Here is a 27,600-nt window from a genome sequence, read left to right as displayed (position 1 = left end):
CAGAGGATTCACCGCTAGGCAAAACTTTAAAGTTAAAAAAAAAAACAGGATAAACCTCCTTCTAGCAAAGGGAAAATTCACAAGTTGAAAACAAAAGGTAATCTAAAGCGCCTTGCCTTATTTACTTACTCTTTTTGTAATATCAGAGACTTGTACAGGATGGTTTATAGAAGAAGGAGGGTTTTTTTGACCTGATGCTTCTCTGTTTTCCCCAGAGAACACACCACAAAACCCTTCCCCCGCCCCCCTCCAAGATTTGAAAGTATCTTCTTTCCCCATCTGTCCCTTTGGTCAGGTGCCAACCAGGTTATTTGAGCTTCTTAACCCCTTACAGGTAAGGAGGAATTCTAGGCTACCCTTACCTGTATAGTTATGACAGGGTTTATGACTGAGAATTTGGGTTCAGATTAATATTAAGATCAGGTTTTTATTATTTTTGCACTGTCCTAAACTGTACTCACCACATCTCCCTGCTTCTGGGATTTCTGTCCCCGGTCTGTATCCCACTGTAACCTCAGCACTGCACAAACATTGCTGCATTTATCCTACAAACACCACTTTGATGCTGGGAAGTGTCAGTACTCCCTGCTTTATATATACGTGAAAATGTAGGGACTGAGTGAGGTTTCTAGAAGGTATGTGTGGCGAGTTCACAAAGGAACTTGGGTGTGGTGAAGCTGAATATGCTTTGAGGTGCCTACAGAAATCTCTGGGATTCACAAAACCCAAATCTGGTGTCCACACTCTCTATATAATGAGCTGGGAGAGACAGACACCTCCGAATGGGATCCACAAGAGACAGCAGGCTAGACGGCTCCTCCCTTAAATTAGCCAACAGGGAGATACCAAGCTGAGTGGTGTGTGCTAAGCCAGGCCTCTCTCAGGGAGATAGGTGCCTAAGTCTGGGCTGTGTGTAAATGCCTCTCTAGATTCTCACTTACAAGACTTTTCTTGACATTCAGCTGCAAGAGGGACAGGAGGCGGTCCCTTGTAACTTTTAACCCAATAGTTAAGGTACTCACTGGGCTATGGGATATTCTGATGGGGGGGGGGGGCTACTGAAGCTCTTCCACTGTGGATAAATAATTTTAAAAAGTCTACTGGACTGGGTCCCCCACCTCCCCAGTAAGTGCTTCCATCACCAGGCTACAGACTTATTCCCGCCCCCCCTCCCCCATGGCCATGACTCTTTCAGTGTTTATTCACTGGGGAACAGCTCTTTCAGGCCTGTTGAGGGATCTCTCCCATCCCCCAATATCCCAAAGCCCAGCAGTTGGGATACTCACCTACAAGGTTACAGATCCCTGTTCAAATCTCTTCTGCTGCTCAGGTGGAAGGGGGGACTTGAACCAGGGGTCTCCTACATCCCAGCTGAGTACCTGAAAGACTGGGATAAAACTAAAGAGGGAGGGGCTCCTCCTCACTCTCAGCTTGTGTGTAAACTGCCTGCAGGGGCAGATCTGATAGGTGAGGTCTGGGCACACTTACTTGGCTGGGCCCAGCGGGTGAGTTAGGTGCAGGATCATCCCATATTCCTCCAGCTTGCAAATCACTCTGGCGTTTATGTCTCCACATTCCTGTCATGGCAGTGTGCATACTCATAGGCAAAAAACAGGCACCTAGGGGAAGTTTTACTGAAAAAACATTACACACTGAGTGATTTTAGACCACTACAAGCCTTTGGGGCAGTTGCCCGGGGGGATGTGGATCCCAGTAAGGCCTGATTCTGGGATTTAGGCACCTACCTGACACTTTAGGTGCATAAGTCCCTTTGTGAATCTAGCCCTTGGGTGCAGTGGTTCTCAAACCTTTTTACTGGTGACCCCTTTCACATAGCAAGCCTTTGAGTGTGACCCTTTGAGTGTGACCCTTTGAGTGTGAGTTTTTATAAATTAAAAACACTTTTTAATATATTTAACACCATTATAAATGCTCGAGACAAAGCAGGGTTTGGGGTGAAGTCTGATAGCTCATGATCCCCCCCATGTAATAACCTCATGACCCCTGAGGGGTCCTGACCCCCAGTTTAAGAACTCCTGCTTAAGATGGAGATAGACCCCTCAAGGGATTCAGTGAGAGTCTAGGAGAAAATCTAGGAGATTTTAAAATACTAGAAATCGTCAATATAGCCTCATTAGGCACCTTAGACAATGATTTATCCCTGTGGCGTGTTAGAGCCACCATCCTCTGCAAACCGAGCCCGATGAGTTATTATCGCAGTTATACTTATGTGAATTACTATATGCATGATTTGTAACCTTTATATGAAAATATTTGTTGTCTGTAAAATAAACCAGCTAACAAGCAAAATTTGGAAAATTGTACCAGGATTTCCTGCAGCTGGAAACATGCGGTAAAAGACACTGGGCGAGGTTCTGATCTCTCTCCCATCACCGCAACTCTGGTCTAACTCTATCCGGCGAGGTTCTTAGCTGCTGTAAAGTGTTTCAGCTCCACTGAAATCAACATCTATCCACCCAGGTCTCTCTTTGTGTCTGTCAGCTTTTGTCTTCACCCAGCTTCTTATTCAAGCACATGCCTCGCCAGGGAATCACAGAGCCCAAGAAGTGCATTTCATGTCTAAACATTTTATCTGTTGCATAGAGATACTCGCAGCTATAAAAACCAAACCTTTCTGAAAGCTGGGGTGGGAGGAAAAGCCAGGAAACAGACGGTTTCACAGCGACATCAGACGCAAACCCCACTCCCCTCCCCTCATTTCCTCGGGGGTTGGGCCCTGGGATCAGATCCTCCCCCCTCGACTTTTCAGGGAGAAATCTGGGTCGGTTTATAACATTCAGCCAACAATCCTATTGCTTCCCTGTTGCGTTTTAACTGCCTCTTTCTGACTTTAAAGAGCAGAGTCCGCTAAACAATGGCCATGTGTTTTGTTCTAAACCTTTTTATATTCACTCTGTATCCCGGTAATTGAGCTGTTAGCTTTGTTCATGCAGCCTAGTTCACTGCTAATTAAACCCTCTCTCTCCTCCCCAGACCAGAACCAATCCGCCAGCTTTCTCCATTTATTTGCATCACTCCTTCCTTTTCAGTCTATCTGCTGTTTTGTATGTGTCCCCCAGCACATCTGCCGAGTTTTATTCCCTTTTCCCCCCTTCCACCCTCCGCTTGTCTGTAACTGGTGCATTGTATTGACTTATTTCTTGTCCCAGGTGCTGCGCTGGGTGATTCGGTCCAGTCCAAGGAATCCCAAGTGTCTGGAGTAGAAGGAGGCTTAGTAACATTCAGCTGTTCCTACAAAACCACCGATACTTCTGGTGTCTATCTCTACTGGTACCGACAGTCTCCTAACCGAGCCCCGCAGTACATTCTGCGGAGAGGGACGAAGCTGTACGCTGCTTATGGAGATACTGCGGATTTCGCCCAGGGGAGGTTTTCTTCCCAGGCTGACGAGAGCTCCATACTTCTGAACATCACAGCCCTGGAGCTGGCGGACACAGCGGTGTATTACTGCGCCCTGCAGCGGGCACAGTGACCGAGCCACACAGCGCAGCTGTACAAAAACCCTCCCTTTCCTTTCCATTCACGGGCCCTGCACTGGAGAGAGACCAGAGACAGGCCTACCCAAAGCTCAGCAGTCTCCCCACAGTGACAGTGACAGATACGGCTCTGGTCTAGGTGACAGGAAATTAAAGACATGGGCTGTCCCGGCCCCACATCTTGCTCCCTTGCAGGAAGGCTTCAGGCTGAGGAATATGGTTAAATTCTGTTTCACCCATAGAGACCTGGGCAAATGACTAAGGGGGATATTTTAAATGTATTTAAGTGCCTCCTGGGATTTTCAAACATACCTAGGCACCTAACACCCATTAAAATTAATGAGACTGAGATACCTATTTGCTTTTGAAAATCCCACTAGGTGCCTAAATATCTCTAAGATCTTCCCCCTAGGGCAGTGGCTCTCAACCTTTCCAGACTACTGTACCCCTTTCAGGAGTTTGATTCCTCCTGTGGACCCCTGAGTTTCACTTCACTTAAAAAAAAACTTGGTTACCAAAACAAAAACAAACAAACAAACAAAAAACAACCAACCAACCAACCAAGACAAAGAAACAAACAAAGAAACAAACAAAAAAACCCAGACCTAAAAATACAAAGGTGTCACACCCAAACTATTACTGCAAAATTGCTTCACTTTCTTATGTTGTCTGTGTGAAGTTTTAGTTTCTACTGACTCAGGCCACTGCTTTTTATGTAGCCTGTTGTAAAACTAGGCAAATGTCTAGATGAGTTGATGTACCCTTTGGAAGATTTCTGCGCAGCCTTGGTTGAGAACTAATGCCCAAGTGGGATTTTAAAAAGCACCTATGACAGATTTTTTAAAAGTATTTAAGTGTTTTAAGAAGCAGGCAGTTGCTATCTACATCTTTAGGCATCCAAAATACCACTACAAATCTGCTCTTGGTTTCGTGGGATTTTGAAGACTGCCTAACCAGCTTAGGTGCCTAACTCCCCTCAACTTTCCATTGGAGTGCCTAAGTGCTATAGTGATCTATAAGAATATCTCATTTATCAACACCCATCACAAAAATCCCCTTTGCCCCAGTAATCAGGAAATCACCTAAGCAGGTGGTAAAGTCGCAGGGAGTGAATAATGGTGCTTTATTGGATGAAGGTCACTGGCAATTAACTGCACAACATGTACCTATGTAAGGATGATTACAATTACCTGCCAAAAACAATAATTCATCCAGACTGGTGAGACTTCTTTAGGGCAGTGATCCTCTTTTTTAATTCTGTGTTTGTACAGTGCCTAGCACAATGGAGTTCTGCTCTAAAACTAGGTCTGCTGGAATACACTTAATGTCAGGCATCTCGCACATTGGGGTCCTGGTCCAGGACAGGGGCTGTGTCAATACTCAGTGACAATCATGAGCTTACAGCAGGCGCGTTCTGTGTGGAGAGGAACAATGAGAGGATTGGTTTCAGAGTAGCAGCGGTATTAGTCTGTATTCACACAAAGAAAAGGAGTACTTGTGGCACCTTAGAGACTAACCAATTTATCTGAGCATAAGCTTTCGTGAGCTACAGATCACTTCATCGGATGCTCAAATAAATTGGTTAGTCTCTAAGGTGCCACAAGGATTCCTTTTCTTTTAGTGAGAGGATTGTTTGTAAAGAAGCGATAAACCAACACTTTGTCCAAAGCGCGTAATTCAGGACTGGCTGGTAGGAATCATCTGTTTAAATCAGAAAAGGGTCTCTCTCTCTGCTTGAGCTAAACACCACACATCTAATAAACATTCATACTTTAAGGGCAGAAGGGAGCATTGTGATCATATCCTCTGCTCTCTTGTAAAACGCAGGCAAGAGAATATCACCAACGATTCCTACTTGCAGCCCATGCTTGGCGGTTGATCTAGAGCAACCTGAGAAATGCCATTTAACAATAAGACTTTGTGGTCTCAGAAAGTCTCTGAAATGGCTTTCTTGCTGGCTTTTGATATTTTCTTGCATGGTTTCTTATAACCGCCAGTGGGCCCCCCTGACTCACACATGGTGACATTTCTCTCTATAACAATATCTGAATGAGTCAGAACCTGATTGACAGACGGTCCCTTGTGACTTCAGTATCATAAGACGGACAGGGAAGAGAGGAGGTGGCCTCAGAAAGAGCATATCAAACGTTTAAAGCTGGAATTAACATTTAATAAAACCTTAGATGAAGAATTTTATAATTAACCAAAGACTCCGGGGGGAGTGGGGAGATAAATTTATGCAACAAAAATGCTTTACTGCTGGGACTACAGCTCTATCTTCTGCTTGTTTACTCAGGTCAGAAATGTTTACTTGGACTGAGTTTAGTACGTTATATAGTACGTATGTTACTTAAAAGCTACAGAATTCCTATTATTACAGGGTAGGATTTCAAAAGATCCTAAGAGAGTTGGGCACCCAGCTTCCTTATGGTCTCACTCTACTTATTAAGAAAACAGAATAGTTTAACCAGAACAACAAACTTCATCCAATTTTTCTGGAGGAAAACTTTGTCTTCTTGGAAAACAAAGCTTGGTTTCATAATGGAAGCCAGTTTGTATATAAACTAGTACTGAAATTACAGACATCTAGAAGAAAGAAAAAGAAAGTTCTTTAATGACCATTTATTCTCTTTACAGGTTTTGTTGAAGGCGATTCTGTGTTTCAGTCTCCTCTGGAGGTGACAGTCTCAAAGGGACACGATGTATTCTTACAGTGTAATTTCACCACAGACTTCACCAGCCCGCTCTCTTCTGGTACCGCCAGTATCCGAACCAAGGACCCCAGCGTATCCTGACAGCCTATAAATCTCCTGTTGGGAAGAACGCGTTCACCTCTGGAAAATTCTCAACCGTTTTGTTCGACCCAGATAAGACGGTTCCCTTGAAGATCGAGGCTGTGTCCTTTCAAGAAAGACCCGTGTAGTACTGTGCTCTGAGACCCACTGGGTCAGAGCTGCGTCTCCGGCGCTACACGAAGAGAGCGAGGTGCTCACACACACTGATGGCGGCAGAGACTGTTTTTCTATCTGACCGTTTTTTATAACATATCCCTGCCAAAGTCAGTTCCTTCTGCTCTTGCCATGTCTGGGAGGAAGTTTCCGTTTCTATGCCTGTGTAAAAACAACGAGGAGTCCTTGTGGCACCTTAGAGATTAACACATTTATCTGGGCATAAGCTTTAGTGGGCTGTAACCCACTTCATCAGATGCCTGGAGTGGAAAATACAGTAGGCAGGTATAAATATACAGCACATGAAAAGATGGGAGTTGCTTTACCAAGTGGGGGCTCAGTGCTAACTGAGGCCAATTCAATCAGGGTGGATGTGGCCCATTCTCAACAGTTGACAAGAAGGGGTGAGTATCAACAGAGGAAAAAATATTTTTTGTCCTGACCCAGCCACTCCTAGTCTTTATTCAGGCCTAATTTGATGGTTTCAAGATTGCAAATTAATTCCAGTTCTGCAGTTTCTTGTTGAAGTCTTTTTTTGAAGTTTTTTTTGTTGAAGAATGGCGATGTTTAAGTCCGTTATTGGGTGTCCAGGAAGATTGAAGTGCCCCATTCTTCAGATTTTTTTACCCATGAAAACTTATGCCCAAATAAATCTGTTAGTCTTTAAGGTGCCACCAGACTCCTCGTTGTTTTTGTGGATACAGACTAACACAGCTACCCCTCTGATACTGGGTATCCCTGTATAGTGTTATACCCACCATGCTATGCACACCAAGCCCGATGCATTATTATCTCAGTTATATTTATGTGAATTAGTATATGAATGAATTTACAACCTTTAAACGAAAATATGTGTTGTCAGAAAAACAAACCAATCAACAAACCAAACTTGGAAAATTGTAACAGGATTTGCTGCAGCTGACAACATGCTGTAAAAGACACTGGGCGAGGTTCTGATCTCTGTCCCATCACCTCAACTCTGGTATAACTCTATTGGGACCAATTCTTAGCTTCTGTAAAGTGTTTCAGCTCCACTGAAGTCAGCATCCATCCATCCAGCTCTCTCTTTGTGTCCTTTAGTCTTTCTATTTGCCCAGCTTCTCATGCAAGTAAGTCTCTCTGCTTCCCTGAGGAGGCAAAGAAATCAATTTAATGTCTAAACATTTTATTTATTGCACATAGATGGTCACAACTACAAACTAGGGCTGTCAAGTGATTAAAAAATAATCATGATTAATTGTGGGATTAAAAAAAATTAATCACGATTAATCGTGCGATTAATCTCACAGTTAATAATAGAATAACATTTATTTTAATATTTTTGGATGTATTTTACATTTTCAGATATATTTATTTCAATTACAACATAGAATACAAAGTGTACAGTGCTCACTTTATTTTTATTTTTGGTTACAAGTATTTGCAGTGTAAAAAAAACCAAAAGAAATTGTATTTTTTAATTCACTGAATAAAAATACAGTAGTGCAATCTCTTTATCATGAAAGTTGAACTTACAAATGTAGAATTAAATACAAAAAACCCACCTGCATTCAAAAATAAAATAACGTAAAATTTTAGAGCTTTCAAGTCCACTCAGTCCTACTTCTTGTTCAGCCAATCACTCAGACAAACAAGTTTGTTTACATTTTCAGGAGATAATGCTGCCCGCTTCTTGTTTACAGTGTTACCTGCTGTAGCCAGCTTCACAAGATATTTACATGCCAGATGTGCTGAAGATTCATATGTCCCTTCATGCTTCAACCACCATTCCAGAGGGCATGCATCCATGCATATGATGGATTCTGTGAGATAACAATCCAAAGCAGTGCGTACTGACATATGTTCATTTTAATCATCTGAGTCAGATGCCACCAGCAGAGGGTTCATTTTCTTCTTTGGTGGTTCTTTTTTGATGGTTCCGCATTGGCATGTTGTTCTTTTAAAACTTCTGAAAGCATGCTCCATACCTCATCCCTCTCAGATTTTGGAAGGTGTCAAGGTTCCTTCCCCACTCTGAACTCTAAGGTACAGATGTGGGGACCTGCATGAAAACCCCCTAAGCTTATTTTTACTAGCTTAGGTTAAAGCTTCCCCAAGGTATAAACTATTTTATCTTTTGCCCTTGGACTTTATTGCTGCCACCATCACGCATCTAACAAATATATAACAGGGAAAGAGCCCACTTAGAAACATCTTTCCCCCAAAAATCCTCCCAAACCCTACACCCCCTTTCCTGGGGAAGGCTTGATAAAAATCCTCACCAATTTACATAGGTGAGCACAGACCCAAACCCTTGGATCTTAAGAACAATGAAAAAGCTATCAGGTTCTTAAAAGAAGACTTTTAATTGAAGAAAAAAAAAGTAAAAGAATCACCTCTGTAAAATCAGGATGGTAAATACCTTACAGGGTAATCAGATTCAAAACATAGAGAATCCCTCTAGGCAAAACCTTAAATTACAAAAAGACACAAAAACAGGAATATCCATTCCATTCAGCACAACTTATTTTATCAGCCATTTAAATAAAGCAGGTTTCAGAGTAACAGCCGCATGCATTAGTCTGTATTCTCAAAAAGAAAAGGAGGACTTGTGGCACCTTAGAGACTAACAAATTTATTTGAGCATAAGCTTTCGTGAGCTACAGCTACATCATGCATCCAATGAAGTGATCTGTAGCTCATGAAAGCTTATGCTCAAATAAATTTGTTAGTCTCTAAGGTGCCACAAGTCCTCCTGTTCTTTAAACAAAACAGAATCTAATGCATATCTAACTAGATTGCTTATTAGCCCTTTACAGGAGATCTGACCTGCATTCCTGCTCTGGTCCTGGTAAAAACATCACACAGACAGAGTTTTTTCTCACCTGCCTCCAGCTTTGAAAGTATCTTGTCTCCTCATTGGTCATTTTGGTCAGGTGCCAGCGAGGTTATCCTAGCTTCTTAACCCTTTACAGGTGAAAGGGTTTTTCCTCTGGCCAGGAGGGATTTTAAAGGTATTTACCCTTCCTTTTATATTTATGACAGAAGGAATTTCAGATTCTTCAACCTTGGGTTGAGTGCTGTAGCTATTTTTAGAAATCTCACATTGGTACCGTCTTTTCATTTTGTGAAATCTGCAGTGAAAGTGATTTTAAAATGAACAGTATGTTCTGGGTCATCATCCGGGACTACTATAACATGAAATACATGTCAGAATGTGGGTAAAACAGAGCAGGGGACATGCAATTGTCCCCCAATGAGTTCAGTCACAAATTTAATTAATGCATTATTTTTTAATGAGTCTCATCAGCTTGGAAGCACGTCCTCTGGAATGGTGGCCGAAGCATGAAGGGGCATATGAATGCTTAGCATATCTCGCTTGTAAATACCTTGCACTGCCCGCTACAAAAGTGTCATGCAAATGCCTGTTCTCACTTTCTGGTGACATTGTAAATAAGAAGAGGACAGCATTATCTCCTGTAAATGTCTTAGCGACCGGCTGAACAAGAAGTAGGACTGAGTGGACTTGTAGGCTCTAAAGTTTTACATAGTTTTGCTTTTGAGTGCAGTTATATGAGAAAAAAATCTATATTTGTAAGTTGCACTTTCATGACAAAGTGACTGCACCACACATTGTATGAGGAGAATTGAAAAATATTATTTTGTTTTATCATTTTTACACTGCAGATATTTGTAATAAAAATAATAAACACTTTGATTTCAATTACTACACAGAATACAATTTATATGAAAATGTAGAAAAACATCCAAACTATTTAATAAATTTCAATTGGTATGCTATTTTTTAACAGTGTGATTAAAACAGTGATTAATCACAGTTAATTTTTAAAATCATGATTATTTTTTGAGTTAATCGCATGAGTTAACTTCGATTAATTGACAGCCCTACTACAAACAACACTTTTTGAAAGCTGGGGTGGGGAGAAGAGCCAGAAAGCAGACTGTTTCACAGAGAGATCTGAAGCAAGCATCACTCCCCTCCCCTCATTTCCTCAGGAGTTGGGCATTGGGTTAAGATCTGCCCCCCTCGACTTTTCAGGGAGGAATCTGGATCAGTTAAACACATTCAGTTGATGATCCTGTTGCTTCACTGTTGTGCTTCACTGATGCCTTGTGAATCAAAAACAGGGACCGCTCTGCTGAAATCAAGGGCCCCTGTTTGATTCTAAGCTTTTTTATAATTACTCTGTGCCCAGGTCATTGTGATTTTGGTTTTGTCTCATTGCTAAATAAACTGTTTGTCTCTCCCTAAAACAGAAATGATTGCCTTTAACTATCCAGTACTCTCTCCTTTTCTCTGTGTCTGTCTTTTTATCTCAGTGTCTCAGCTGTCTTTCCTTCCATACTCTCTCGCTCTCTGTTTAGGTTGGGCACTCTGATGGTATATAACTGGTATATTTTTTGTGGCAGATGCTGTGCTGGGTGAATTGATCCAGTCTAATAAACCCAAAGTGTCTAGAGGAGAAGGGGACTATGTGACACTCAGCTTTTCTTACAATACCAGCTATTCTGATGTCTCTCTCTACTGGTAACATCAGTTTCCTGACAAAGGCCCGCAGTATGGTCTCCGAATAGGTGCCAAGGCATACAGCTCTGTCTGGGATTTTGCAGTTTGCCAAGAAGAGATTTACTCCCCAGGCTGATGACACCTCTACAGTTGTGACTATCACAGCCCTGGAGCTGGCAGACACAGCAGTGTATTATTGCACCCTGCAGAGGGCCCAGTGACAGAGCCTCATCCCAGAGCTGTACAAAAAACCCTCCCTTCCCTCACATTAAATTGTCCCCTGTATCTTTTCTCTCTCATCTGTAAACTCTTTGAGGTGGGATAGCATTAATAGGTTGCACAGGATCTAGTACAATGGGGCCCCACCCCAGGTCTGTCTCCTCCTGCTGTCTCTTGTCTTTTACTCAGATTGTGAGACCTTGGGGCAGGGACTCTTTTGTTTTATATTTGTACAGCGCCTGGCACCATGGGGTGTTGGTCCATGACTGGAGGGTTCTACACACCCTCCTACTCAGTAATGGAACCCTTCACTGGGAGCAAGGGGACAATAACTCTCTTTTACAGAGAAGAGCTGTCAGCAGATCTCTCACTGACCAGGAGCTAGGAACAGATAAGGAAGGGAAATACTGGGGGAAACACTTGGGAAATCTGTCTATGCCATAGAAGTGAGAAAGTTAAAATAACTCCCAGCTTGGATGAAGTTTGTAAGAGACCCTAGGAAGAAGACCCTGGCAGAAAATTATAAACCTTCATAAAATCATATAATATCAGGTTTGGAAGGGACCTCAGGAGGTCATCTAGTCCAACCCCCTGCTCAAAGCAGGACCAATCCCCAACTAAATCATCCCAGCCAGGGCTTTGTCAAACCTGACCTTAAAAATATCTAAGGAAGGAGATTCCACCACCTCCCTAGGTAACGCATTTCAGTGTTTCACCACCCTCCTAGTGAAAAAGTTTTTTCCTAGTATCCAACCTAAACCTCCCCCACTGCTTCATGGAGAAGCAGACCCTGTCCTGAGCCATTACGATCCTCAAAAACTGAAATAATTGTGGAAAGGATGTTTAAAGGGAGCCTAAGGCAATGTGTGTTAGGCACATTTAAAAAACCCACTAGGAACCTGGTTGTATCTTTAGGTGCCTAAAAATCTTTGAAAATCTGACCCTAAATGACCACAATCTTGTCTAAGGTCAAATGGGGAATCTGTGATAGAACAGGGAACAATCCAGATCTCCAACGTCTCAGGCTAGTCTAGTGCACTCTGTGACAGCAAATTCCTGCATTTTGGGGAGTTCATACTGTATTAAATGTATGCATCACAGTGGGCCAGGGATTGTATGCAATTCCATGGGGGAGAGAGACCACAGCTCCCCCAAGACCAGAGAAATATGTGGATATGGGGAGGTGATGAAGCAAATTCCCTCAGCTTCTAATACATCCCAGTAAGCACAACCCCCTGGGGAGACATGCACATACTGATCCAAACTGGATGCTGTGCAGACCACCGCACAGAGAATGGATTTCTGAATAAAAACTGACTCAGCGCCTTTTTTCCAGATCCAGCAAATGGACAGGCCCTTCTGTCCATGGGGAGACCCACTCCTTAGGGAAAGATTAGATAGAATGAACCACCAGAGTCATATCTATATCTATATATCTATATTTATAGATAGATATAGATATATATGGGGGGGGATCTGATATACGTATTAGCTTGTGTGCAGGTTCTCTAATTGCTGTTAATACATTTTCTCTGTATTGCTTTTACCTTAAGAATAAAGTGTGCTTGCTTAGAAAAAGGCAGTGTGGTAATTTTAGAGTTTGGGAAATTACCTTAGAAGACAAAGCAAAGCAGAGGTGCTGGCCTGCTTGGGCAGTCTGTGTAACTGGGGACATCACAGTGTAGGCAGGGAGCTGCGCCACCTGGAAATACCCTGGTGAGGAGAAACGGGGGAGACGCTTTTCTCTGAGAAAGAGAAGGAACAGCTGTGGAACCAGAAGCTGGAGAAGGGTGCCAGGAACATGGAGGGGGAATATAGGTGCAATTGCCCAGAACTGTGACTCTGTTCACCAACCTCCCTCTCTGAGGAGGATACCCTAGGATTCACAAGGGGCCTAAGGGAGTTAGGCACCCAAGTCCCATTGAAACTTTTACAGCAGGCAGGTTTTGAAAGATGAGTGGAAAATATGGGTAGAAGAATGTTTTAAGAAGTGCTACATTCTCAATTTCATCCAAGCACCTTAGCTCTGCAATCACTTTCATGAAACATCTAAAGGCTGCATGTACAGCTTCTCTGGGAAGACACCATCCATGATCGATGCCACCAGAAAATAATTTGCTTTTCCCCATGAGTGGGCTGAGAATGCTTTTCTTGCTCCCCCTCCCCTTTTCTATGAGAGGGTGTGGCAGAGCAACACATCCAATAATATTATCTTGGTTTATACAATTACTTTAGTTCCAGCAGGTGACAGGAAGGCCTGAACAGAAAGAGCAGGTTCCTTATTTATAACATGAACAGTTACTTAAAATGAGAAGCAGCAGGAAGTAATTGCAAGTAATTACAGAGCCTAAGCATCAGTGAAGATAATCAGAAGCTACAAAATTATCTGCTTGAATCTACATCTCCATCTTATTCTACTGGTGTCAGGTGAGAGCCATTTTCATTTGGAAGTAGATGTATAAATATTGAGAACCACAACTTTTACAGTATTAGCAAGTAAAATGCAATCTCTAAAAAACCCACAAAAAAAAAACCATGGGGATTTTATGTAATTATTTTGACAAACACTGGAATTGTATTAAAATCAAGTTTTCACTCATCAGGTGTGCTTTGATAGATAGATAGATAGATAGATAGATAGATAGATAGATAGATAGATAGATAGATAGATAGATATTGCAGAAAGAAGGATGAATAAAAATCAAATCCTTAAAATCAAAATAAAAATCAAGACTTTTTCCCCTTTGCATGTGTTGTTGAAAGTTTTTCTGTGTCCCAGTCACTTCCAGAGCTGAGAATCTGCCCTGGACACAATGCAACTTAACAGTGTAAGTCTCCACGACAGACAGAAGCCCCTATCTGTTTTGGTACAGTCAGTATCTGAGCCAACCTCCCCAGGACGTACTGGCATCTTTCATGTCTGCTGATGAGAACAAGTTTGCCCCTGGGAAATTCTCAGCAGTTTTGTACTTGGAGGATAACGATTATTTTATTAATAAAATGTGTCTGACCTTGGAAATTGAAGAGGTGTCTCTCCAGGACTCCTTTGTGAACTTCTGTGTTATCAGACCCACTGTGGAGTAGGGTAATATCTGTAACTGTACAAAAAGTGAAAGGTTGCTCAGGGCAACATAGTGTGGAAGGCACTGTGTTTGTCTGCTTGACAACTTATTTGTCTAAGTTTGGTTCCATGGCCCCCCTATGGGTGGATCTTGTATATTTGCATGGGAATTTTTTTTTTCTCTTTTGATTTAAACAAATTACCTCTGCCATTTGAATCACTGAAGCCTTTAAGTGCTATAAGAACATAAGAAAGGCCATACTGGGTCAGACAAATGGTCCATCTAGCCCAGTATCCTGTCTTCTGACAGTGGCGATGCCAAGTGCAAGAGGGAATGAACAGAACAGGGAATCATCAGGTTTTCCACCTCCTGTCACCCATTCCCAGCCTCTGGCAAACAGATGCTAGGGACACCATCCCTGCCCATCCTGGTTAATAGCCATCGATGGACCTGTCCTCCATGAATTTATCTAGTTCTCTTTTGAACCCTGTTATAGTCTTGGCCTTCACAACATCCTCTGGCAAGGAGTTCCACAGTATGCAACTGTATTTTCACTTTCGATCATATTTCTTTCTGCTATCACTTCATTTGTTGCTCATTGTTTACTACTCTAAATGCTCCTAGATTCTTAGGACCCAATCCAGAGAAACACGTGGGCACTTACTTTACTCTTGTTGAAATCAATGGGCTACACACGTTGCTTAAAATTAAACATGTGTTTAAAGGCTTTGCTATGTCAGGATTTCAGTTTGAAATGCTTAAGATATAAATGATTATTAATTATTGCCTCACTGCTTATGAGTCTGTCTCTCTCATACCGAAGTTGCATCTTTAATTATCTTTCTAGAAACTGTCTCTTTCTTTCCTTCACTCTGCCTTTCTCTGTCTGTGTAACTCTCCTTCTGCCTCGGTTCCTCTGCTCTGTCTGTTTCAGAAATGTGCACTCAGACTATCTATCTATCTATCTATGAACCCGACCTGTCTGTCACAGAAGGAGGCGCTGTGGCAGTCAGCTGCTCCTACAGCACCGGCTATAGCGGTGTCTCTCTCCACTGGTACCGCCAGAGCCCCAGCCAAGCCCCGCAGGACATTCTCCGGGGAGGCGCGAAGGGAAGCACCATCAGTGACCACGCAGATTTTGCCCAGAGGAGGTTCATTTCTGAAGCTAAAGCCACTGCTACAGTTCTGACCATCGCAGGCCTGGAGCTGGCGGACGGAGCTGTGTATTATTGGGCCTTGAATGAGACACAGTGAGGGTCCCCGCAGACAGCTGCACAAAACCCTCCCACATCCCTCACTTGCATTCTTCCCCATCTGTCTCTGCTGTTGAGTTTGAAAAATCTTTGATGCAGGGTCCTTGCCTGACAGGGCCAGCCCAGATCTCAGTTTTATTGTCTAGGTGCCATCACCATGACCGTCAATTTCCAACTGTGTGCAAGGAAACACTTGTTCTCAGCGTTTTAATCTGATTTCGGGTTTTGAACACCAGATTTCCATTAAAAATGAGCACGGACGGATATAACAGATTTTAAAAACCAAAAGGCACCTGTCTGATTATCTGGGCTGACTCCTGCATAGCAGAGGTCAGAGAATGTCATTCCGTAATTCCTGCTTTCAGGAGAACATTTTCAAAACTGCCTTTTCAAAATGGGGCTGTGTCCTACCTCACTTAGGTGCTCTTGAAAAATTTACCATAAGCCCATAACTTCAATCTAAGTTACTTTTTTGACCCCCATCACCTGAGCACCTTACTGCCTTCGATTTATTTTATTTTCACAACACTTCTGTGATATAGGACAGGGCCACGATCTCCATTTCAGGGATGAGGACCTGAATCGCAGAGAAGCCAACAAGTCACCCACCCAACGTCACACAGAATCTCCCAGATTCTAGGCTCCTGGCCTAACCACTTGCCCATCTTTGCTCTCAAACCTTCTTATCAAACTTGTCTTTGAGCTACAATATATGCAGAGGAGCAACTTCTCCCCCCGCCCTCCCTGGCACAGCTGAGAGGTGGGAGAGGGGAGGGCAGTAGCAGCTGCTGTTAGAGTAGCAATACCTGGCTGTAGGTTAAAAAATACCTACTCTTCATTTCAGTAATTCTTCTAACACTGTATTCTTTAATGAGCCACTTGTAATTATGGTTAGGATTTTAAATGAGTTAAGCACCCAGTTTCCTTTGAAAATTCCAGTGAAATTCAACTCCCTTAGGCTCTTTTGAATATCCCAGCCCTACTCACAAGCCAAGAAACATAACAAACACAGAGTATTCGAACAAGCCTGAAGTCTGTACACCAGGAGGATTTTGAATAATAACTGTATTGGCGTCAATGGCCCAGATCCCCAGGTCGTGATTCAACGGGCTTAATTTTGCTTCACTCTGGAGAAAGAACCCTCGGCAAATTTTTTCTCTGGGCTGTGAGCAGGGAGGGCCCTGCCCAGATCTGTGGCAATGGGATCAATGTGTAGTCCCGTGTGTGTGTGGGTGTGTGTGTGTTAACATTTGAAAAAAAAAGTAAAAACCTGCTCGACTTTGTGATTCTTGCTGAGTTATCCTCTCCGAAGTACTAAGAAGAACAAGTTGCTCCTTCTACTGAGCTGCGAAAGAGATCTGGAGGTCAGAAAGGTGACACGTGACAGGAACAAGCCAAAGCCACAGCGGGTGGGGTAAATGCTACCGGAGGGTATTAGCTGTTCCATGGTGAGAGAAACAGGCTTCAACTGGGGTCTATAGGAGAGGACTAAATGGAGCTCTTGCCACAGATTTAATGTCTCTGACTTGATTCTGTGAGAGAAACTTCACCATAAGATTCTGTTCTATTCAGGTTCCTGTATTGCACCCATCATTGTGGTGGCTTGGAGCGCCTGAAGATCTGGAAACAATATATTTAACCATGAATGCTCCAGAAATCCTGATCTGGACAGTAACAGCATTCCTTTCTTTGAGTAAGTGTCAGCTAAAGGGGGAAATGAATATTACAGCTTCTGTTACCCAGTGGATTTGAATAGGCGTGGGCAGCGGGGGGAGGGGGAGCAACTGGAAGACAGGATTTTGGGATTCTGTTCACAACTCAGGGAGGAGTGGGGGTGTCTAGTGAGTTAAAGGAGTGGGTCTGGCCTGGTTTCTAGTCCCACCTCTGGGAGAGGAATAGAGTCCAGAGGTTGAAAGCAGTTAGACTGAGAATCAGGATTCCTGGGTCCTATTCCCAGCCCTGCGTGGGAATCAGGGTCTATGGTTAGAGCATGTACGATTAGGACTCAGGACTCCTGGGTTCCAGTCTCAACTTCACTGCTGCCTTACTAGAAGCTGGGCAAACCAATCCTGTATTCTACGCCTGAGTGGGTCTCTTTGTACAAGATGCGCATAAATAGCCTTTCAATTTCTGGGAGGCCGTGAGTCCTCAAGGGACTCTGTTCTCCTCTCACGAGAGTGGCTGTCGATGTGCAACAATTTTACATGCTTAATTAGAGTGAACTTTTTCTGCATCTCTTTCCTTCCCTGCAGGTTTCAGCCAGGGACAAGGCAGTGTCACCCAAACACAAGGGCAGCTGGTAAAGTGGGGGGGCCAGACTGTCACCCTGGAGTGTACTTTCTCCACTGGATATCAGTATTATTACTTATTTTGGTACAGACAGCGACGATCAGGGAGAATGGATTTCCTCTTCCGAATAGATGAGAGTAACGATGAAAAGAATGGAGCCGGGAGACGGTTTTCTGCACAATTCAGGAAATCCTCAAAATTCTTCAGTTTAACCATTAAAGAGCTAAAGCCGACGGACTCAGCGATGTATTTCTGTGCTCTCGTGGAAGACACTATGAGGCGTTTCATTGGGAGACCTGTACAAAAACCCACCCCTTGGCTTTCTTATCATGAGAAACACAACTGTAGAGGTGTATCCCCAGGCCACAGACAGATGGTTACACCAGGTGATAGGGCTGGTATAACCCACACGACCTGACACCTGTGAAGACTTATGGGCCTCATTCACCATTTTATTACTTCAGATTAACGCCAGTTTACCCACAGTGGGTCTGCTCCCAGCTGCGGTGAATCACTGTGGGTGAAATGGAGTCAACTGGGCCAGGTCCACCACAGGTATAAATAAGCTGTAATTCCATTGGGCGGGATTTCCCCAGATGGGGTAAACCAGCATGGGTTCAATTGGATAGGTACACAAAGGCACAAAATACGGAAGCATGCAGACATACACGCATGCACATGCAAACACAGACATAGAGACATACAAAAGGATATCCACACCGACAAAACCAGTACGCACAACACAGAACTTAAGTCTTCCCACAATGTCTTTAATTTGCGTCTCCCTGAGTAGCAACAAGAAGGACAATAACAATGAAAATGAATAAGAAACCGATCTTCCAGGAAGTGCAGTGGAAGGAATTTGCCCCACGAGTTCTCACTGGCGCTTCAGGGGCAGAACCCAGCACGTTTCCTGTGTCTGTTATGCTGTGTCTGTTATGCATTTCCCGAACCCCTCCCTCTTCTGCTCGGCTGGTCTCGCAGTAACCGTTCCCAGCCCTTGTTCCGAGAAGTTGCCTTTAAGATTCTTCTCGCCGCGACCTCTCAGCTTGTCCGGCTGCCGCTGTCTGAGGCACCATGGAGACGCGTTTCATTCTCAGCCTTTGGGTCTTTAACCAACTAGGTACCAGGGTGCTGTTTTTTGGAAGAAGCTTCATGGAATTAGGCTCCCAACTCCCGTTCTACCCAGAACCCGAACCCTGATTCTAACCCTGACCCATATCCGAACCCCGGCTATCCTTAACCCGAACCCTGATCCTAACCCTGCAATAATGACATTATTGCTGGCAAACATATTAATGCCCAATACCAATGATATCTGCGTGCGTCAAGAGATTTGGAAACCCCCCATTTTACAGCAAGGGAAACTGAGGGATAGATTATCCATCGTCACATACTCAGAGTATGTGGCAGAGCAGGTCTCTGAGTCCCAGAGCAGATCCTTGTCCACAAGCCCATCCCCCTCCCTTAACAACGCTAATATGTCAGCTGCAGGCTGACCTGAACTTACTCTGTTTCGTGGATGTGCGGTGAGTTACCCGAACTCCTCCCTCTTTCTCTCCATTGGTTTATAATTAATTTTACACAGTTGTAGCTGCCCTCACAGACATGACATTTATATTCCTCTCAGGCAGCGGCAATAGCTGGGAGTTTGAAACTTGGTGGATAGAGAAGATACTATGGAGAAGTGTTTTAGTCTCAGCATTTCTATATTCAGCCTCCTAGGTAACTGGGCTGGGATTTCAAGGAAACTAGACAGGGAGTTCCCATTGAACCCTAACCCTCTGCTTAACCCGTACCCTGAACTGTAACCAAAACGGGAATACCACAGCCTGACAGTTCACCCTCACCATAACCCTAAACCCTTGTTCATACCCTCTCCTTAAACCTAACGTTAAACCCCCAACCCTTCTCCTGCCCATGACATTAATGTCTATTGAGTTAGGCGACTAAATCCCTTAGACTTCCTTCAAATTCCCTTAAACTGCAATGCAGGTGGAATCATATCCAGGGCTCAGCTACAGGTGAAATGACCTCGAATGTGTTCGTCTTCTTCCAGGTGCTGCGCTCGGTAACTCGGTTCGGTCCAACGAACCCGAAGTGTCTGGATCAGCTGGAGGTTCTGTGACACTCAGCTGTTCTTACACCACCAGCGTTAGCTATGCCTATCTCCACTGGTATCGTCAGTATCCGAACCAGGCCCCGCAGCACATTCTCTGGAGAGGAGCGAAGTCCGCCAGCGGCCAAAGCGACACTGCAAGTTTCGCCCAGCAGAGGTTTTCTTCCCAGGCTGATGACAGCTCCACCGTTCTGAACATCGCAGCCCTGGAGCTGGCGGACAGCGCGGTGTATCTCTGCGCCCTGAGTCTGGCACAGTGACAGAGCCACATAGGAGAGCCGAACAAAAACCCTCCCTTCCCAGCTGCAGATAATGCTGTGCACATTGGAGTTGGAAGCGGAGTCCCTCCGGAGTTTTGCTGCACTGTTAAAAACACACATTCTGGCTCGGACGTGGTGCTGTCAGATTACTCCTTCCTAATCTCTCCAAAGCGCCAAATTCTTATTCAAACTGCTGTATTAAACCAGGTTTCAGAGGAACAGCCGTGTTAGTCTGTATTCGCAAAAAGAAAAGGAGTACTTGTGGCACCTTAGAGACTAACCAATTTATTTGAGCATGAGCTTTCGTGAGCTACAGCTCACTTCATCAGATGTGTACCGTGGAAACTGCAGCAGACTTTATATACACACAGAGAATATGAAACAATACCTCCTCCCACCCCACTGTCCTGCTGGTAATAGCTTATCTAAAGTGATCATCAGGTTGGGCCATTTCCAGCACAAATCCAGGTTTTCTCACCCTCCACCCCCACACACAAATTCACTCTCCTGCTGGTGCTAGCCCATCCAAAGTGACAACTCTTTACATAATCAAGTCGGGCTATTTCCTGCATAGATCCAGGTTTTCTCACTTCCCCCCCACCCCCATACACACACAAACTCACTCTCCTGCTGGTAATAGCTCATCTAAACTGACCACTCTCCAAGTTTAAATCCAAGTTAAACCAGAACATCTGGGGGGGGGGGTAGGAAAAAACAAGAGGAAACAGGCTACCTTGCATAATGACTTAGCCACTCCCAGTCTCTATTTAAGCCTAAATTAATAGTATCCAATTTGCAAATGAATTCCAATTCAGCAGTTTCTCGCTGGAGTCTGGATTTGAAGTTTTTTTGTTTTAAGATAGCGACCTTCATGTCTGTGATTGCGTGACCAGAGAGATTGAAGTGTTCTCCGACTGGTTTATGAATGTTATAATTCTTGACATCTGATTTGTGTCCATTTATTCTTTTACGTAGAGACTGTCCAGTTTGACCAATGTACATGGCAGAGGGGCATTGCTGGCACATGATGGCATATATCACATTGGTGGATGTGCAGGTGAACGAGCCTCTGATAGTGTGGCTGATGTTATTAGGCCCTGTGATGGTGTCCCCTGAATAGATATGTTTTTTGCTTTAATTTGGGCCCAGAGCAGAGACAAGGGAATTTGTCTTTTTCTGTAGGCTGACAATCACTATCAGAGAATAGGTATTCTATTCCAGCACAGCAAAATTTTACAGCCAAGTTTTGTTTGTTTATTTCTAAACCTCGGGTGTAAAGTTAGTAAAAACAGAGAGGTTAGAATGGCAAAATCCGTGGCTCGACTACAGCTCGAATTAGCCAAATTTCAGGCTGAGGAAAGACAAAGGGAACATGAAAGACAGATAGAACTCATGCAGCTGAAGAAGGAACAAGAAAGGGAGGCAGAACAACACCAAGAGGCTGCCCACAAGAGGGAAATGGAAAAAAAAAAAAGCTGGGAGGAGGGAGAGAAACAAAGGGTCTGTGTCTGTCTGTGTGCTGCTCTTGCCAGGGACAGAACAGGAATGGAGTCTTAGAACTTTTAGTAAGTAATCTAGCTAGGTATGTGTTAGATTATGATTTCTTTAAATGGCTGAGAAAAGAATTGTGCTGAATAGCATAACTATTTCTGTCTGTGCATCTTTTTTGTAACTTAAGGTTTTGCCTAGAGGGGTTCTCTATGTTTTTGAATCTAATTACCCTGTAAGATATCTACCATCCTGATTTTACAGGGGGGATTTCTTTATTTCTATTTACTTCTATTTTTTATTAAAAGTCTTCTTGTAAAAACTGAATGCTTTTTCATTGTTCTCAGATCCAAGGGTTTGGGTCTGTGGTCACCTATGCAAATTGGTGAGGCTTTTTATCCAACATTTCCCAGGAAAGGGGGGGTGCAAGTGTTGGGAGGATTGTTCATTGTTCTTAAGATCCAAGGGTCTGGGTCTGTAGTCACCTAGGCAAATTGGTGAGGCTTTTTACCAAACCTTGTCCAGGAAGTGGGATGCAAGGTTTTGGGAAGTATTTTTGGGGGGCAAAGACGCGTCCAAACAGCTCTTCCCCAATAACCAGTATTAGTTTGGTGGTGGTAGCGGCCAATCCAAGGACAAAGGGTGGAATATTTTGTACCTTGGGGAAGTTTTGACCTAAGCTGGTAAAGATAAGCTTAGGAGGTTTTTCATGCAGGTCCCCACATCTGTACCCTAGAGTTCAGAGTGGGGGAGGAACCTTGACATGGTGGCATATGAGGAGAGATGAATAAAACCGGGACTTTTCAGCTTGAAAAAGAGACGACTATGGGGGGATATGATAGAGGTGTATAAAATCTCTACTGGTGTGGATAAAGTAAATAGGGAAGTGTTATTTATTCTTCTCTTAACACAAGAACCAGGGGTCACCCAATGAAATCAATAGGCAGCAGATTTAAAACAAACAAAAGGAAATATTTCTCCCTGCAATCAACCTGTGGAACGGTTAATGTCAGAGGATGTTGTGAAGGTCACGACTATAACGGGGTTCAAAAAGGAACTAGATAAATTCATAGAGGATAGGTTCATCAATGGCTATTAGCCAGGATGGGCAGGGATGGTGTCCCTAACCTGTTTGCTAGAAGCTGGGAATGAGCAACTGGGGATGGATTACTAGATGATTCCCTGTTCTGTTCATTCCCTCTGGGGCACCTGGCACTGGCCACTGTTGGAAGACAGGATACTGGGCTAGACGGACCTTTTGTCTGCCCCAGTCTGGCCATTCCTATGTTCTTACGGCTCTCAACCTTTCCAAACTATTTGTACCCCTTTCAGGAGTCTGATTTATCTTGCGTACCCCAAGTTATACCTCACTTAAAAGTGACTTTATAAGAAAATCCGACATAAAATAGAAGCTTCACAGCCCACTATTACTGAAAAAATTCTTTTTATTTTTACCATTAATTATAAAATCAATCAATTGGAAATATCGCACTTACATGTCAGTGTATAGAATATAAAGCAGTATAAACAAGTCATTGTTTGCACAGTATGCATCCGATGAAGTGAGCTTTAGCTCACGGAAGCTTATGCTCAAATAAATTGGTTAGTCTCTAAGGTGCCACAAGTACTTCTTTTCTTTTTGCGAATACAGACTAACACGGCTGTTACTCTGAAACCTGTCAGTTTGTACTGACTTTGCTAGTTCTTTTTATGCAGCCTTTTGTAAAATTAGTCTAATATCTAGATGAATTGATGTACCCCCAGGAAGACCTCTAACCCTGGTTGAGAACAAGTGCATTGAAATACCACCACTAGAGAATATAAATGGCAGGGGTCTAGTCAATAAACTTATTTAAAGTATTTTCTCACCCTCTGTTGGTGTTCTTAGTAATACAATAAATCATGTAAAAAACGGAATTTGTTGCAAAATGGTGGTTAAAATTGATGGGTAAAATAATTACAATAAAATAGCTCTTTGTAAATGCGGGTAATGTAAACAAATCATTGGCTCCTAATGTTCCAGAACTAAATCACTGTTCAATCATCAGACAAGGGTCTTCTTTGATGTAATTTGTTAGAAAACCCTCATTGCCTCGCATTTCTTTTCAATAATCCATATGATCAAAACAATGCCTTCCAGGTATATTGTGAAACCAGCTGAATGTTGAAAAGTGTGAATACTTATTGTTGTTTGAAATCACTTTATGTTTAATTTCATAATTTCTATCCAGGGAACAACAATGGCTGAAGAAGAAAAGGCCAAATAAAATAATTATTTCAAGAATGATGTCCGAAACATTCAAAGAAGACAGAGAGTTAGATGTCTAGTTCGCATTGCTCCTTGGACAATCTCAGACTTCATTCAACCAAAAAAAAAAAAAAAACTATACAGTAATATGACCTCCCAGTAACTGCTAATCACCCCAAGATATTTATCCTCACAATCACCCTGGGAGATGGAGAAATATAACAATATCTACTTTACATGTAGGGAAACTGCGGCACAGAGACATTAACTGGCTTGCTCCAGGGCAAACAGGCAGTCGGTGGCAGAGGCGAGAACTGAATCCAGGTGTCCCCAGTCCCAGACCAGAAACTGACTCACAAACCCTCCTTCTTCCTTGAACCACCTCGCGATTTCAACTGCACTCACAAACTTGCCTTTTTTCCTGAACCGCCCAGCGATTTCAGCCGCAGACTAACCTGAACACGGCTTGTTTCCTGTGTCTGCTACGAGCTCCCCAAACTCCTTCCTCTCCCACTCGGCGGGTTTCTGATTAACCGTCTCCGGTCCGAGCTGCCTTCAGGAGACGTGAAATGTAATTTATTTTGCAGCGGCAGCAATATCTGGGAGGTAGAAATTTGGTGGTTGCAGGAGGAGACACCATGGAGACGTGGGTTATTCTCGGTTTTTGGATAGTGAATCTCCTAGGTAACCGGGCACGAATTTTCAGAGAATTCTACGGAAAACTCCTTGCGCATTAAACTCGAAGCACAATCGCAAACTGTCCAGCATAGATTCCCCCTAACCTTAGCCCTTCCCCTAAACGCTAACCTTTTTCTCCTTTGTCACCCCAACCCTACCCTTAATTCCTTTGGCGTTGTTGGCGCATAACGCCCCTATTCCGCATTCCTTTGAATTTCCCCACCCTCAAACTGCCATGCATTTGGAACCGTTTCCATGGGTCAAGTGCAATTGAAAGTGTCACCCGGACCTTGATTGCAGGTGCTGCCCTGTGCGACTCGGTCCGATCCAAGGAACCCGAAGTGTCTGGGTCAGTAGGTGACACACAGCTGTTCCTACGATACCAGTGACACTGCGGGCGTCTCTCGCTTTTGGTACCGCCGGTTTCCCAGCCAAGCCCCTCAGTACATTCTGCAGCGAGGAACAAAGACACACAACGCTTACAGCGACACTGCAGATTTCGCCAAGGAGAGAATTTCCTCTCAGGCCGACGAGAGCTCAACAGAACTGAAAGTCACAGCGCTGGAGCTGGCGGACAAAGCGGTGTGTTACTGCGCCCTGCAGCGCCCACGGTGAAAGAATCTCACAGCAGGGCTGTTCAAAACCTCTCCCAGCCTTGCTGCAGGGGCTGTCACAGACATTAAAACGGGGAGCAGCGCATTGCAAAGATAGAACTTCCCTTAACAGTTACATATTTATTTTGAGAGCTAATTTAAATGTCGCCCTGGGATAATATAATGGGCCTGACATTTATTTAGGAAATTATTAACACAGCTTTGCCTAGTTTAGGAGATTATTTATATCTTTGAAGTGGGGGGGGGGAGAAGGAATCATTTGTAGTAAAAAAGGGTTACAATTTTGAGTGAAATATAGACAAAATGAACTACTGTTAGAAATACTAATTCAGGTAAAATGTGAATTAAAAATGTCATTGAAAAGGGATAATAGACTGTTAAATAGCTCGTTAGGTTAACACTATACTGCCCGTTTGGTGAAATGGGGGTAACATATGCAAATTGAAATATGGGGAAATAGAAATACCGATTATTGGGTAGCGGGCTCCAGCTGCTGTTACCAGCTCCCTAGCGGTCACATCAATACGCCTATCGCAGAGACCTTGAAATTTTGGGCGGATTTCTTTGGAAACTATTTAATTGTAATTCAATTTTCCCAAGAGTATAGGTCGAGAGCCCTGAACTCTAAGCTCGTCGTAGGTGGTAAAATCATCGCCCTCTGCTGGTGGAAAATAGAAACACAGGTTGTCATAATGACAGGTTTCAGAGTAGCAGCCGTGTTAGTCTGTATTCGCAAAAAGAAAAGGAGGACTTGTGGCACCTTAGAGACTAACCAATTTATTAGAGCATAAGCTTGCTAGACTATAGCTCTTCGCTTTAACTCAGGCTGTCGGCAAAGGCAGAAAATGAAAGACAAAAATAATTTAAACAATTCTTTTCAGAGTTCTGGCCGGGCGTTTCAAAGGAGGGTAACAGAGTTGGGCGCCTCATCCCGTTACATTTTTCTTCTGATAACCCCGGACACTATTGCTGGTGACAAGTTCATCCCCCAGCCAAATGATACCTGAGCGTGTCATGAAATATCAACAGTCCCTATATGAGTTAGAAGAAACCCCTCGCTTTTTTACATCTAGGGAAACAGAAGCATGGAGCATTTCCCACAGTCACACACACAGTCTATGGCAGAGCAGGTCTCTGAATCCCAGAGCAGACCATTGTCCATAAGCCCATCCTCCGCCCCTTAACAACACTAATATGTCAGCTGCAGGCTGACCTCAACCCACTGCATCTGCGGTGAGTTCCCCAACTCCTCCCTCTTCCTCTCCGTTAGTTTCTAATGAATTTCCACAGTTGTGTAGCTGCTCTCACAGACTGCAGTTTATGTTCCTCTGACACAGCGGCAATAGCTTTGAGTTTGAAACTTGGGCGGTATAGATAGAAGATACTATGGAGACGTGTTTTATTCTCAGCATTTGGATATTCAATTTCCTTGGTAACTGGGCTGGGATTTCAAAGAAGCCTAAGGGAACCGGACACTCGATTCCCATTGAACCATGAACCTATCTCTATACTTAAGGGTTACCCTAGACTGTAACCAAAACGCGAATGCTACAACCTGACCCTCACCATAACCCTACATCCTTATTCTTACCCTCGCCTTAATCCTAACGGTAAACGCTAACCCTGCCCCTGCTCATCACTGTAAATCCTATGGAGTCAGGCGCCTAAGACTTCATTTTTCAGAGGAACAGCCGTGTTAGTCTGTATTCGCAAAAAGAAAAGGAGTACTTGTGGCACCTTAGAGACTAACCAATTTATTTGAGCATGAGCTGTAGCTCACGAAAGCTCATGCTCAAATAAATTGGTTAGTCTCTAAGGTGCCACAAGTACTCCTTTTCTTTTTAAGACTTCATTGAAATTCCCTTTAACTGCAATGCAGGTGGAATCATTTCCACGGCTCAGCTACAGGTGAAATGTTGTCCATGAATCTGTTTGTCTTTTTTGCAGGTGCTGCGTTCAGTAACTCGGTTCAGTCCAACGAACCCGAAGTGTCTGGATCAGCTGGAGGTTCTGTGACACTCAGCTGTTCTTACACCACCAGCGATAGCTATGCCTATCTCCACTGGTACCGTCAGTATCCGAACCAGGCCCCGCAGTACATTCTCTGGAGAGGAGCGAAGTCCATCAGCGGCCAAAGCAACACTGCAAGTTTCGCCCAGAAGAGGTTTTCTTCCCAGGCTGATGACAGCTCCACCGTTCTGAACATCGCAGCCCTGGAGCTGGCGGACAGCGCGGTGTATCTCTGCGCCCTGAGTCTGGCACAGTGACAGAGCCACATAGGAGAGCCGAACAAAAACCCTCCCTTCCCAGCTGCAGATAATGCTGTGCACGTTGAGGTTGGAAGCGGAGCCCCTCCGGAGTTCCGCTGCACTGTTTAAAACACACATTCTGGCTCGGACGTGGTGCTGTCAGATTACT

Source organism: Lepidochelys olivacea (assembly GCF_965140295.1).
Source record: "Lepidochelys olivacea isolate rLepOli2 genome assembly, chromosome: 13".
In the NCBI taxonomy this organism is placed as follows: Eukaryota; Metazoa; Chordata; order Testudines; family Cheloniidae; genus Lepidochelys; species Lepidochelys olivacea.
This window is presented reverse-complemented; position numbering follows the sequence as displayed.